The following is a 15,557-nucleotide window of genomic DNA, read 5'->3' as shown; positions in this document are numbered from 1 at the left end:
ATTATGGTGTAAAGAACAGATTTGATATGGATATACTTTCATTCTGTGCTAACTAAAATAAAGAGTGTTTCTGTAAATGGCTGTGATACAGGTCGGCTGCCACATCCAGAGAATACAGAACATACAGGCGGACAGCACTGACAAATTAGCTGTCTCTGTAAATGACCACGTCCCATCCTGAAAACAGAATAGTTGCTTTATTGTTGAGACTCAGTTGTCATCAAGAGGTTTTCAGCTCCCAAGCAGAAGCACTAAACAATGCTAGAAAGTCAAAGCCACATACATTGGCTATAGTTCACTTTCCTTCACATTAGAAATTAGATGGGAAAACTGCTTATCTTTGCTGAGAGCCATAGCCGAGTTGCAATGAGGCATGGCATTTTTGCCAGAAAGGAGTGCATGAGAGGTGTCACCAGCAAGCCTTTGAGATGATGATGGTTATGTTAAGCTGTGTATTCAATTGTATATTAGACCCCTGCTGTCTGCCTCAGGCACCCGGCTACTTTGGAGTTCTGGGGGGACAGGGATTCCGGGGAGTTCACATTGGTTGGGGACGTGCCCGGAGGAGGGATCTTCCGGTTGGTGTGTGGTGTGTCCCGGGCATGGCGTTCGTGGGAATTCGGAAATAAAGTTTGTTCCTGCTTGAGTGGATCGTGATTTGTGCCCAGCCAGACTGCAGCATATCTTCCCAGTCTTCTGCATATATGTCATGCATCAGGTTGCAGATGAGCTCTGATAAATTCCAAATTAAAAGGTACCAAATTTAAAAAAGAGAGAGAGAGAGAGCGAGAGAGAGAGAGAGAGAGAGAGAGAGAGAGAGAGAGAGAGAGAGAGAGAGAGAGATTGATTTAGAGGTTTCTGTGGAGGTTCAACTGTGCAAACATTGGGTCTGGATGCTCAGACTCTTTACACCCACCTGATGAGGCTTTGGCATTAAGTGCTGTTTTGTCTTTATGGAGTAAACTGTTCTAGGATCCCTGAGCCCTTCATAAGAGAGCAAGGATGTGAATCCTTTATTTAGAAATCTTCTTTCTGGATCTTCTTCTGAAACATCTGCTGTGTGTGGGGTGTGCTGTACCTACCCTGCCTAAATGGTGTGGCTCATTTCCTTACTACATACGTGAGGCTCACCAACCATGTGCCATCAGATGAAGCTGCATTTCAATAAGTACCAAGTTTACCACGTACAACATTTTTTTTCAATATCTTTTGAGGTTTGTTTTTTTTTCCCCCTTGTGGTGCTGGTGACGGAACCCAGGCCTTTACCTCTGCTAGACAAGCACTCTACCACTGAGCCACATCCCCAGCCCTCTTTTGAGGTTATGAAACCCTTTAAGACCTATTTTTCCGTAAGTCTGCCCAATAATGTGGGTATCCATATTAGTTTGACATATAAGATGGATGAGATTTAAAAAAAAAAAAAAAGTTTTGCCTCTTGTCAGTAACCAAACTAGGAAAGTAAGAGAAGTAATCCAAAATGCGTCTCTTTTATGAAATAATTACAAGAATATCCTGCAGCCCTGCATGATTTATGATGAGTCATTTGGTGGTTTGTTGGTTACTTCTAGGGGCTATGAAGCTCAGGGAGAGCAAATGTTCAGAATGAAATCCAGCAGAGAAAATCCATTTATTTGTGTGTTTACATTTTGGCAGACTAGGTATCTAGGGATTTTGAATATGTGTGCTTATTGAAATACCTTGTTTCTTTTTAATTGTCCAGATTTGAAAGAAACCAACTCTGAACCCCAGATACACAACAAGAAGACCCTCTTCTGAAACAGGATTGCCCTTTCACGGTAGGTAAAATCAGAATTTATCATACTAAATTTGCATTTAAAAGTATTCTTTTTAAAGGACATGCCAATTCTTTGTGGTATTTTACTGTCAATTTTTTTAAGAGCTTTTATTTTTGACTATCACAATACTTTCTTCTGTATAATATACCAGTCATTTGGAGTTCACAGTAACAGATTTGTCTAAGGGAAAAAAAAAAAAAACAAAGGTAAGAAAAAGGCCTGGGAATTGAGAAATAATACCAATCCTTAAAAATAAGTCTCTCTAATAACTTTTTTACATTCCTTTTATTTTTCTACCCAGATAGTAATCATAAGTACATTATTTTAGGTTCATATGATACTTATAATTAAATTAAGGTAAAAATCAAGATATCTTGCTTGATTCCCCGTAGACCAGGCAACCATTGTCTCTGATCACAAAGAAGATACCGGACGCTTCTTTCTAGGAAGGAGGCTGCTGAGTTGTAGCTGGTACCCTACATTGAAACCGCTTCCTCCCTGGGACCGACTTCGATTGGGGTGTGATTTCAGGGGCTCCAGGGCAGGTTCTTGGAAAGTCCCCCACAGAGAATTTACACCTCTGAGACCTGGTATCTGAGGGTCCTAAGCCAGTTCTTAGTCCCCAGGTGTATCTGGGGAGGGCAGAGAGACAGAAGTCCCTTTAACTTTTTCGTAGGCTTAACTCTTGGTGGCAGTCACTAAGGAAGGTCACAGGATGGCTCATTTTTCCTGAAATTCACAGGCGAATTGAATCCACAGCATCGAGGAAAGAGTGACCAGATAGGTAGATAGAGAAGTCCATTCAGAGGTGTATTTTGGGGGTTTCTATATACAAATGTGTGTTTCTTAGCTTTGCCTCCGGAGAGGGCCTACAAGTAGTGCCTCCCCACTACTAAGCCAGATTGTGGGTTTCAGAACCATTTTCCCTATAAGAATTGGTTCCAAGACGAGAGCAAGGGCAATAATACAGCTGAGCCTGGAAGGTCTCGTGGTACCAAAAGGTAAGGACGTGCTCAAGGGGGGGTCGGGAGGAAGCAGGAAGAACGCACAGTGGCTGAAACTGAACAATCCGTGCAATAAAACAACTGTAGGATGGAATGAGAAACCCCCAAATAAAAGTAGGTACACTTGATTCAGACTGATAAATGAATGAATAAATAAATAAATAAATGTAGCTGGGGTATAAGGAGAACTCTTTCTTACAGAATTTCACTGAATAAATGTAAAAGGAGCCGGCACTGTGGCACACCTGGAACCCTTGGCTTACTTAGGAGGCTGAAGCAGGAGGATCACGAGTTAGAGGCCAGCCTCAGCAACTTAGTGAAGCCCCAAGCAGCTTAATGAGACCCTGTCTCAAAATAAAAATTAAAAAGGACTGGGGGGGTGCAACTCAGTGGTAAATCATTCCTGGGTTCAATTCCCAGTACCGAGAGAGAGAGAGAGAGAGAGAGAGAGAGAGTGAGAGAGAGAGAGAGAGGCAAAAAATAGAAAATTATAGGAGAACCATAGCAGCAGTTGCTATAGACAGGTTTCACTCATGAATACTAAAATCAGTGGGAGGGTGAGAGTGTAAACAGAAAGAGGATATTTGCATAACCTCAAAGTACTTCCCCCAAAATGTGTATTAATTACAAAAGGAAAAACCCCAACTCCACAAGGGAGAATCCTGGCAGACCCCACTGTAACCACGGGACCAAGGTCAATGCCAACAGTGGTAAGACCTCTCGGGCTCACATAGCCCTGACCGGATGACCTGGAAAGGGAATCTCACCGCCTGTTCTCTTCCTCTGCAAACCCGCAAGCTCAGTGGAGTCCTGAGAAAGCCTGAGATACACTTAAATCGAGGCATTTTACAGGACACTGACCAGTGCTCTTCAGCAGTGCTGGCCGGGAAAGAACTGAAGACTCAGGACCTGCCACAGATTTGGAGGTGGCTAAGGAGGTGTGGCAGCTCAGTGCAGTGTGGCATCCGGATCAGCTCCCAGAACTGGAAAGGGACCTGAGTGGGAAAGCGGGTGGAACCCAAGTAAAGTAGTTGATAGTTTTGTGCTCTTGACCCTGCTGCGCTGTCACTTGTTTCCTGTGGGAGAGGCAGGCTGAGGGGTCCACGGGATCTCTCTGCTAGCCTTGTAACTTCTGGAAGCCTTAAACCATCTCAAGCAATATGTTTATTCGTGACACTATTTTATATTTTCTTTGCTGTGCTGGGGGTGAATACAGGAGGCAGGCTCTCTCCCAGTGAGCCACAGCCCAACCCCAAGGTAATGTTTTTTAAAAAGTCACCTTGAAGTCAGTAAATAATCCTTCTTATTAGGTTTTCACTAATTTATGGAGTGGAGTTTCTCTGTGTTTGGAGTTTTAGGGCTAAGCAGGTGCATTCTTTAGGTCAGGACTGTTTCTTGAGCTGGGTTTTAAAATTCTCTTAGGTTCTTGCTGTTTGTTCATTTGTTTTTTTATTTTTTATTTTTTTGGTGTTTTTTTCGTTTCATGCTGGGGGGGATCTAACCCAGGGCCTCCTGTGTGCTAAGCACGTGTTCTCCCACTGACCTACGTTGCCCTGCTCCCTTAATTCTCTCCATAAAAACCTGCAGCCCTGTCTCTGCAAGTTTGGTCTCTACTTCATTTATTTAATGCTCCAGCCAGTTATTTCCAGTCCCCTACAAGACCTGTGAGTGAGAAAAGCTCCCCAGAGGTTTCTGGGCATGCGCAGAGGTCCCCAGCATTGCAAAAAAAAAAAAAAAAAAAAAGAGAAGAAGAAGAAGAAACAAAATCAGAGCTGGGGTTGTGGCTCAGTGGTAGAGCGCTTGCCTAGCATGTGTGAGGCCCTGGGGGTGGGTCTCAGCACAGCAAATAAATAAATAAATAAATAAATAAATAAATAAATAAAGGTATTATGTCCAACTACAAATAAAAAATAAATATTAAAAAAAATGAAAAACATAAAGCCAATTAAAATAGACTGAACTCTTACCAGACACGGACAGGTACATACTTTAGTGTCTCAAACTGAGCAGTCTAAGCTGTATGATTTGGGCATGAAAAGTGAAAAGCTAAGTATTTGGAATTTGACCCTGAAAAAAAATTAGGTGAGAAGAGGAATAACAAAAGATGTACCTACAGCAGTTAAATTCATAGAGACAGACAGTAGATTGGTGGTTCTCAGAGGCTGGGGGGCGGGTGCAGGGAACGAGGAGTTACTGTTTTATGGGTACCAAGTTTTGCAAAACGATGACGTTGTAGAGATTGGTTATATGTAACTTAGTGAATACACTTAATGCCACTGAGCCCTGCACCCTTTAAAATGGCTTTAAATAATGGAGTACATGGTTAAAGTGGTGAATTTTATGTTATGTATATTTTATCACAATTTTAAAAATTAAATTAAAAAAAAAAAGTAGAAGAAGTCTTTTGTAGTTACATTCCACTTTGCCTGTGTGTCCAATGTCCTCTGTTTGGGGACACTGGAGACATTTATCCTTAGGAACCTTTGTTTGTTTGTTTGTTTTTTGATTTTTAATCTAGAGAATGGACTCTGTGACACCATTTGCCAACTAGCAATTTCAGCAGCCCTCTGTACCATAAGTTGTGAAATTAAAAAAAAACAAAAAACAAAAAACTGGTACACAGGAAACAGCAGAGCTGGGGTGGCTGGGAGAGTTACTTGTGGGGTTAATTTATAACTAAGACAAATGAATCTATAAAAAGAAGCAAAAGCGCCATAAGAAATATGTTAACTGATGATAAAGGAGAAAAAGGGCTTAGATAAAAGATATCTGAACTTGTTTGGTCTCAATGATTTTATGACTGAGGAATTCAATTATAGGTATACTGGGTGGAGCAAATCACGATTCTGTAAATTACTAATAGGACCCAGTGATCTTTATCATATTCTGTATGTTCTGTATATAATGATGTGCCGAGTTCAGGCCTGCCGTCTGTACAGCCGCCCTGCCCTGCTGTGCTGCTATGAGCTAAGGGTTTTGGAGCTGAAACATGGATCCCATATGCTATTAAAAATCATAAATCAGAGTAGGTGGTACATTACAAATAGTTGTTTTTATTTTTATTTGGGACAGGGTTTCACTAAGTTGCTTAGAGCCTCGCTGAGTTGCTGAGGCTGCCCTCAAACTTACAATACTCCTGCCTTGGCCTCCCAAGTTGCTGGGATTACAGACACTACCATGCCAGCTGCCCCCCTTCCCCAGCCCTCTTTTTTAAGGCAAATAAAATTGTGAGACTAGGACAAATTGATTTTGAATTTTTGGCTATTGGGTCTATTTTCATTTTACATTAATTTTATTTTCTCAGTGGTACAGGGAATTGAACCCAGGGCCTTCCTTCTACATGCTAAAGTACCCATTTACCTTTACTTTTTTTTTAAGAGAGAGAGAGAGAGAGAGAGAGAGAGAGAGAGAATTTTTAAATATTTATTATTTTTTAGTTATCGGCGGACACAACATCTTTGTTTGTATGTGGTGCTGAGGATCGAACCCGGGCTGCACTCATGCCAGGCGAGCGCGCTACCGCTTGAGCCACATTCCCAGCCCACCTTTACTTTTGATAGACCTTTATTTGTATATATTTATCACTGAGCTACAACCCTCTATTTCTTTTAAGGTATTTTTATTACTGTAAAGCTATGAATATGCTTTTTTTTAAAATATAACTTTATTTTATTTATTTATTTTTATGTGGTACTAAAGATCGAACCCAGGGCCTTGCATGTGCGAGGCAAGCGCTCTACCACTGAGCCACAACCCCAGCCCCATATGAATATGCTTTAAAAAAAAAAAAAAAAAGATTACACTTAACCACACAAAAATGATTCTTGCTTCCTTAGTTTCTTCCAGTTCTTTGTGTACATTCTTTTATTCACTGACAGTTACAGTGTGTTGGAGCTTTTCCACTTGGCTTCTTTCCCTGTTAGAAACAATATATATTTTCTTTTGTTTTTTCCTGGCTTTTGGACCCACCATGAAGGCATAGTGACATCACCTAATCCCCTAAACCAGGTTTTAGGTGGTTTCGAGGTTATTTTTTTTTAACTATTATGCAATTATGGCTTATTCTTATACTTTTACATACCATGAATATCTTCAGGCATCTTATTTCATTTAATTTTAAAAGTAATTTTCTTCTGATAAATTGCCAGGAGAGGAATTTGTGTGTCAAAGTGGTTGAGCAATTACATTACTCTTGCATTATTAGTTTTTATGACATTGCACATTGGCTCAAGGAGATACTATTAGCACATGAACAAAACATGCAAGGTATCGGTATATGCTGTAAATTTAAATGAATTACTATTTATTTTGATTTTATATCTGTGATGGTGGAGTATTGGAGAGAGGGTGGAGAACAGAGAGCTTCTCTAGTTGTGTATCAGATAACATGGGGGGGGGGGAGAGAGAGAGTCTGTAGGCTCTATAGCAAGAAAATTGGGGATTATTTCTGGAGGCTTTGCAAATTTAAATAAACTGTAAAGATCGTGTGCTGTGGGTTCCTTATGGTTTTTAAGCCCTAGCATCACTAGTTAAGGAAGGAATAAAAGTTGGTTTTTAAAAATATTTTTTTAGTTGTTGATAGACCCTTATTTTCATTTATTTATACGTGGTGCTATGAATTAAACCCAGTGCCTCAGACATGCCAGGCAAGTGCAGACTTAACAAAGTAAGACTCCCATAGAGAAGGATATAAGTCAACGTTTAAAGAACTATTTATTCAAGATAAACTATTTCAGGGGGCTGGGAGTGTGGCTCAGTAGTAGAGGACTTGCCTAGTATGCATGAGGCCTTTGATTCAGCATCTAGCACTAAAAAAACAAAAAAAAAACAAAACAAAAACAGGAAGAAAAGTTAACTGTTTTAAATTTGTAGTTTGAGTATTTGAGGGAATAATTTTAAGAATATAGATAACATAAGAAAAAATTTTAAGATAAAAAATTATATTGTTAAAATGAATATGACAAAGATTATGGGTGAGATTCTTTTTATTTTCAACTGTTTGGGGGTTTGTGACTTCATTATCTCTCCTTGCCCAATTTTGTGTGCCTTAAAAAAAAGGAGGGGCGAGGGGGGGAGGCGGCTGTAATCCCAGCGATTTGGGAGGCCAAGGTAGGAGTATTTCGAGTTTGAGGCCAGCCTCAGCAACTCAGATAGGCTCTAAGCAACTTAGTAAAACCCTGTCCCCCCAAAAAAAATTTTAAAAAAACGTAGTGAAACCCTGTCCCAAATAAAAATAAAAAGGGCTGGGGATGTGGCTCAGTGGTAAAGGACCTCAGGGTTCAATTCCCAGTACCAAAAAAAAAAAAAAAAAAAAAAAATTATGAGCTCTGTAGTTCAGCTTGGTTACTTTTGGTAACTTCTGTAATACAAATAATATTCATGGATTGTACCAAAGCATTATATGGGAAGAGCTCAAAAATCAGAAGCTACTATTTATTCCATGGAGCAAAAGTGAAGCAACTGTGACCTCATTCATTTTATTCTGGTTTTTTTTTTTTTTTTTTTTCTTCTAAAGCTCATGAGCTGCCTGTTCTCCAGGTCCTGTGATCTGAAATAATTTAAATTATTTGATATTTTTAACCTTTCATTCTCCAAGTAGGCAGGACATAGGAAATCAAGTGACGTAAACATCTTTAATAATCTTTAAAAGTCATAAGACTTTGGTGGCCCGGACAAGAAACAATTAGGAATAAATTTCAGGGAAATGCCATAATGGCATGGCTTTTGTTTTCTTTTGTTAGCAAGCCCACATGGCTTTCCTTTCAAACCCAGGGAGTAAGAAGCGTGGACTCCTTTTAAGACTTCAGCTTCATCGGCATCACAGAAATCTATATTTCCCTAAGTTTACGCACTATAATTTGTAATTGCTATGTTTCTTATCTGCGAAGGAAGTACAGCAGCTCCCGCTGGGGAAATACCATGTTAAGTTGATCCTAAAATAAGAAATCTAAGGGAGAGGTCACATCCTAATAACTTGTACAAATCTGAATTCCCATGGAGCCTTGAACTCATTTTGTAGGAGGAGAATATTAACAATGAGTCACTGAACTTCTTCCAGAGACTGTCGTAAAATTGAAGTGCTTTTGTATACAGAAGTGACCACTGAAGTATAAATACAATTGACAGGACCTCATTTTTTAAAGCCATCTATTATGAATAGCCAGATAAATGTAGCATGACTAACAAGCCACAAAAAAAAACCTGTTTTGGTAACTTTCACTAGAAATATAAATTTTATTACTCAGGAGATAGTATAATACATACAATGAAATTATATTTCTGGTCACTATAGAGAGGTTTAATCAACTTTTTTCTAACCCTAACCTCTAGGTAGACTTTGGAAGGACCCTTACTGTATAATTTCAGAGAAATTCTCTGTCTGGGGAGTCAGGCCACTGGGTTGTGGTCTTCCCCTTTTCTATAGTTGACCATCTCTTTAAAAAATGCTACTCCTTTTTTTCTTGATCTGTTAAGTAGAAAGTCATCTATCATGAGGATCAAGTAAGAGCACATAGAGAAAAAGAAAACTTTTCCAGCTTTATGTATTTTAAAGGTATTGTCTTTACTTTTTTAATCTTTTCCAAATGAGGAAATCAAAATAGAGGTCCAATAGCTCAATCTGTTCCACTCAAGGTCATGGTCATCTGTACACAATAATTGCACCCACTCACTAGCCAAGTCTAAGTCATTCCCTAGAAAGATAGGATCTTCACCGAAGCTGTCGCTTTACGAGGTGTATAGAGATGTGCATGGATTGTTTCCTGGCACACACTAACTTTGAGGATATCAGTGGAAAGGTCTTAGGTATTCTCCCTTTATTGCTTTAGAGAAATGGGCGTCATTATTTTCAAATCTTTGCTTGATCGTTACAAATTAAAGGTAAGAGAATGTATTTTCTCTTTGACCTACTGAGACTCATTTCATTCATGCTGCTAATGAGTTTTCAGTAATTCAAGATTTATGGGAACATACCTGGGTGCCCTTCCTCCTGAGACCCTCCCTCTCTGTAACCAGAGCCATTTAGTGAAATCATTTAGATATGCCTGCATTTATTTATTTTTTTAATTTCATACCCCATAATAAAGCAGTACCATGCAATAAGAAATAAATACCACTTGTTTTGGGGAGTGAAAGTATAGCCCAGGGATAGATAGAAGTTGTGATTAGCATGTGTGAGACCCTTAGTTCAATCCTCAGCACCCCCCCCAAAAATATATAATATATATATAATTTAATTATATTAATATATTTATCATTTATATTTATTTTTATATATTTATATTTTATGTATTTTATTATATTAATATATATACTAATTTATATAATATATATATATATTTGCTTGACTGCTTATCTATGTGGTATGAGTTCAGAGACTCTGTGGGGCTGCTCAGGATCTTTTTAATGTCTTCATTTAGGATAAGCATTAAGTTCTGTCCCGGTGTTCATTATTGTTATGTACCACCATGACAAGCAGGAGACCCAAAGGCTCACATTGGCATCCTACCACGTATTCACCAGAAAAAGAAGCTGGCCTTGTGCTTAGTGGGGACACTCAGTCTTCTGAAAGTGCCAGGCCCCTGCGTCTGACTATGTGGACTCAGCGCCTTTGAGTTCACATCCTGCACATGGGGAGTGACTTGACTCTCCCCCTGATAGATGCAAATTGTTTAAAAAAAAAAATCTTGCCAACACATGTTTTTAATATATGAGGTGACTAGTTTACCCACCAGGTTTTGGAATAAAATAACAACAATGAGTAAACTTTTTTTTTTCTTTGTGAAAGGGGGTATACTTCTTTTCCCAGGTGTCAAATGCTAATAGGGGAAAAAAAAAAAGTAACATTCCATCTATGATACTGCTGCTGCTAGAAATTTGTTTTTCCAGTTTTTAATTTTTCCATTAATATTGTTTTACTTCAGATTTTTTCTTATTATTGACCTGAGTTATTGGACATTGGTTCTCTGGCTCAACCATTCTGGGGTTCTCTGGGCTCAACCATTTCACCATTCCCATTTCTCCTCAAGATCAAGAGTTTTTCTTTTCCTTCCTCCTTCCTTCTTTCTTCTTTCCCCTCATTTCTTTTTAAAATTCTGTGTTGGTATTTTACTCCTTTCTCCTGAATGGAGCATTAGGGGGTCAGCCTGAACCTACATCTCCGTGTTGTCACCTGCAGTTGTTCTATAGGCCGGCTCAGCGCTCCTTGGACAGCATCACGTTCATGACTGCAGTAGACCAGTTGTATTGCACTATTTTGGGGATGTTTTTTGGTATTAGGAATTAAACCCAGGGATGCTCTAGCTCTACCACTGAGTTACACCCCCCACCCCAGCCTCTTTTTCATTTTTAAATTTTGAGACAGAGTCTTGCCAAGTTGCCAGGATGGTTTCAAACTTGCCATCCTCCTGCCTCTGCCTCCCACGTAGGTGGAATCCCAGGTGTGCGCCACTGCACGGGCTTACGGTGTGTCTACTGAGAACAGAAACCAACTTCAGGGCGTCCCTAGTGCACGACACAATTCCTAGGAAATATTATGCAAATAATAAAATGATAATGGAATTGAAGTTAAATTATTTGGATGTTTTTATTTCTACTAATTGAACAGTATTATTAGCAGTCATTACCACTAACTTACTTTTTAATTTATACAACTAGGATGTAAAATATGCTCTTACAGAATGGAGTGGTTTTGAGAACTTCCCTGCTGGATATTTACAGGTTGATATAGTCTAAAAATCTGAAATGCTTCAAAATCCAAAACTTTTAAATGCTACATAATGCCACTAGTGAAAAATCTCACACCTTACCTCATATGACAGGTCTCAATCAAAACACAGGTGCACTAAAAATATCATATAAAATAACCTTCAAAGTATGTTCAAAAGGTGTATATGAAATGGAAATGAATTTTGTATATAGAGTTGGGTCCCCTCCCCAGCATATTTCATTATATATAGATATAGGTATGTGTGTGTGTATATATATATATATGCAAATATTCCAAAGTCTGAAACATTTATGGTCCCAAGCATTTCAGACAAGGGATCCTCAGGCCATAATTTCAATCTTGTAGATATGACCTTGCAAACTTGTTTTTTGTCATGGTAAATATTGAAAACAAATCCATGAAAAACTCGTAGAACCCTTACCAAGTATTTCTCTTTCTTATAATTTGTTCTAATTAGTTTTACATGACTTTTGACACATTGTATACAAATGGAGCCTATCTTCTCATTCTTCTGGCTGAACATGGTGCTGAGTCACACCTGTAGTGTAATCATAGATTTATAGAGAGAGTAATAACGTCTGTCTCGTTCTGCCATCCTTCCCATTTCTCTGCCCCACCCCTCCCCTCAATCCCATCTGTGCCATCCAAAGTTCCTTCATTCTTCCCTACCTCCAAGTACTTCTTAATCTGTAATTCAGGGATGCAGAATAGTTCACAGACAGGTCATAGCCTTTTCGCTTTCCATAACATTTGGGTGTTTTCCTTATTTTTTTATTGGTGCATTATGGTTGTACATAATGGTGGGCTCTGTTGTTACATATTCATACATGCACATAATATAACCATATAATCTGGCCAATATCACTCCCCAGTCTTTCCCCTCCTCCCCTCCTCCTCCCCTTCTCCTGCCCTCTGGACCCTTTCCTCCTCTCCTGATTTCCCTTTGATTCTCATGAGATTCCCCCCTTTTCTTTTCCTTTTTTTCCTCTTTAGCACCCACATCTGAGGGAGAACATACTTCCCATAGCATCTGAGGCAGGGCTTCTTAGTCAAGGTAAAGCCAGAAGAGTTGTTAGCATTGGGAATTTGTTAATTCCTGTTTGAATTATTTATTAAACCTTGCTTTAATATATCCAGTGCTGTGGTAGATAAAACACACTTATGACATATTCCTTATTCGAAGTCTTGTTTCAAAGACACTACCTACACATAAATAAGAGCTGAGCACACCTGTAATGGAAGTTCATAGAAGAAAACACACATGGCGGAAGTGGAATGGGCAGTAGCTGCTTCAGAAGGTATTTTCCAGAGTTGAACCCTGAGAGGAAGGATATGGATACACGAGGAGGAAGAAGTTGGAGATTTTTAAAGATGGAGAAAGTTTCAAGGTACCCGTGAGCATACTAAAGAGAGAGGAATTTGAACTTGGACTTGGACTAGGAGGCTTTGGGGAACCTGGTGATTTTGAGGGTAGGGCAGTAAGATGACCAAAGGCATTTTTGGAAGGGACACGTTAAAGAGAGATTCCAGTGAATGATAGTATGGTCACAGGGTAAAGAGGAAGGGGGAAAAGAGAAGAGGAATGAAAGATGAGCTTGATTTTGGACTTGTTGAAATTCAAGGTGGAAGTAGAAATACCCCAGGGAGATGTGGAGGTCTGTGTCCCATCCTCATCCCAGAGGTCAGAACTTGACATGTGGATTTGAGTTTCATTAGCGATGACGGAAGAATGTGTTGAAAGCTAAATTCTTAAGAAACAACACAAAGGCCAGGCACAGTGGTACATGCCTGTAATCCCAGTGACTCAGGAGGCTGAGGCAAGAGGATCGCAAGTTGGAGGCCAGCCTGGGCAACTTAAAAGAAGCTCTGTCACAAAATAAAAAATAAAGGACCAAAGATGTAGCTCAGTGATGAAGTGCCCCTGGAATCAATCCCCAGAGAGAGAGAGAGAGGAAATGAAACAACACAAAGGTGGAATTTAAAAGAGATCATGAGAGGGAAGAGTGGTATCTTTGATGCCCAAATGGGGGCATTTTAAGAGGAGTGCTTCTTATGTATCTGGTGTTGTGTTAATAAATTTACACATGTCAGTATACTTAGTCCTCCCAGTGGCCCTGGTGAAGGAGAAATCAACATCATCCCTGCTGTAGAGGTGAACCAAGTGAGGTCCTGCAGGGTTAAATAACTTGCGTAGGGCTGGGGTTGTGGCTCAGCGGTAGCGTGCTTGGCTAGCATGCGTGAGGCACTGGGTTTGATTCTCAGCACCACATACAAATAAATAAAAATAAAAGTCCATCAACAACTAAAACAAAATATTTTATAAAAAAAAAAGATAAGTTTAAAAAAAAATAAATAAATAACTTTCGTAAAGTTCCTTCTCTGGGGACAAGGTGAAGTCTAAACTTAAAAGTGAGATCTGTCTAACTCTCAAGCCCCGTGCATATTTTTACTAAAATACTGTACAATGAAAAGCTGAAGAAGAAGGAAAAAAGAAGATAGATCATTAACATTACAAGGCAAGGTCACTGTCTAAGGTACACTGTTGATTCGGGTTTCAGGATCATTGAGTTTCAAGATTAGGACATGCTCTGGGGTACAGCTCAGTTGGTAGAGTGCTTCCCTCGAATGCACAAGGCCCTGGGTTCAATCCCCAGGACCAAACACACACACACAAAATCACATGAGATCATTGTTAAAGATATAATATTAAGGAAACTGGTAGGAATGGCTATTTCATGGAGTTTGGAAGTAATCAGCAGTAAATATCAGAAGTAGCTTTAGGTCATTGACAATCTTAGCAGCAAGTAGGACCGTTCCACTTGAAGCAGTTGAGTCAAATAAAGTAGGGAAGAGTACAACCCAGTGGAGGAGGAGGAGGAGGAAGAGGAGGAGAATAGACTCAGCTGGCTGGGTGCCACACACCTGCGGTCCAGCGGCTCAGGAGGCCAAGACAGGAAGATGAGAAGTTGGAAGCCACCTTCAGCAACTAAGCAAGGCCCCAAGCAACTTCGTGATAACCTGCCTCTAAATTTTAAATAAATAAATAAATAAATGCTGCAGGCAGGGTAAAATGCCTCTGGGTTTTAAGAGAGAGAGAGAGAGAGAGAGAGAGAGAGAGAGAGAGAGAGAGGGAGCAAGAAAGAGAGCAGGAGGGAAACCTGTTCTACCAAGTTTGGAAGAAAAGTTAATGAGGTTAATGTGGCTGATCACTGTGCCATTGGAATGAGAGAAAACAAATGGAAATGTGTCAGATAATCACCGATGTAGAAAGGAATAGTTATAAATGTAGTCGGCCTTCCATGTCTCCAGGTCCCCCATTCTTGGATTCAACCAATCACAGATTGAAAATATTTGGGGTCAAAAATCATATCTCTACTGAACACTTAGAATTTTTTCTTCTTCTCATTATTCCCCCAAAACTACAGTGTATCAGTTATCTTAGGTGGCAATGACATTGTATTAGGCATTCTGCATAATCAAGAGATGTTCAAGTATACAGGACAATGTGCACAGGTTCCATATACAAGTAATGGAGCATTTCTTACAAGGCACTTAAACAATTGGTATCCTGGAGGTGCCCAGCCTTTTTAGTTTTTTATTTTGAGACAGGGTCTTGCTAAATTGCCCAGGCTGCCCTGGAACCTGCAACCTTCCTGCCTCAGCTTCCTGAGTCACTGGGTTCACAGGCATGTGCCACTGAGCCCAGCCTGAGTTTTTCCCATTCATCAGATAAATTAGATCCCACGAATCCATCTATTCAGGGCCATCCGATTCTTAACTTCCTAAGCATTGCAGAATGGGGCGAAGCTGTCCTGTTCACAGATATGACCGACTTACGGCTCTATATAACAAAGGCACTTGAAGAAATAACTAAAATTAGAATTTAGCCTTCGGTGATGCCGAGGAAATTTGTAGAACTTTGAGCATACAGTCAAAATTTCTAGATCCATCTTTCCTTGCCTCTTAAAAGTTTCCTGGTAAAATGTGTGAGTATGTCACTAACTGTAACCCATTTTGAAAGCAAGGTCA

The 15,557-nt window shown here is 39.7% G+C and overlaps 1 protein-coding gene across 3 annotated transcripts in view; it reads left to right on the top strand.

Moving 5' to 3' along the window:
• The window catches only part of Pparg (peroxisome proliferator activated receptor gamma), a 167,105-nt gene that overhangs the window by 23,071 nt on the left and 128,477 nt on the right, over positions 1 to 15,557 (top strand). For all 3 annotated transcript variants that reach the window (XM_078033457.1, XM_078033458.1, XM_013362176.3), the window contains exon 2: positions 1,721 to 1,796. The gene's annotated coding sequence lies outside the window, so the exon portion shown is untranslated. The remainder of the gene's footprint in view (positions 1 to 1,720; positions 1,797 to 15,557) is intronic.

This window comes from Ictidomys tridecemlineatus, chromosome 16, assembly GCF_052094955.1.
Source record: "Ictidomys tridecemlineatus isolate mIctTri1 chromosome 16, mIctTri1.hap1, whole genome shotgun sequence".
Lineage (NCBI taxonomy): Eukaryota > Metazoa > Chordata > Mammalia > Rodentia > Sciuridae > Ictidomys > Ictidomys tridecemlineatus.
This window is presented reverse-complemented; position numbering and strand designations above follow the sequence as displayed.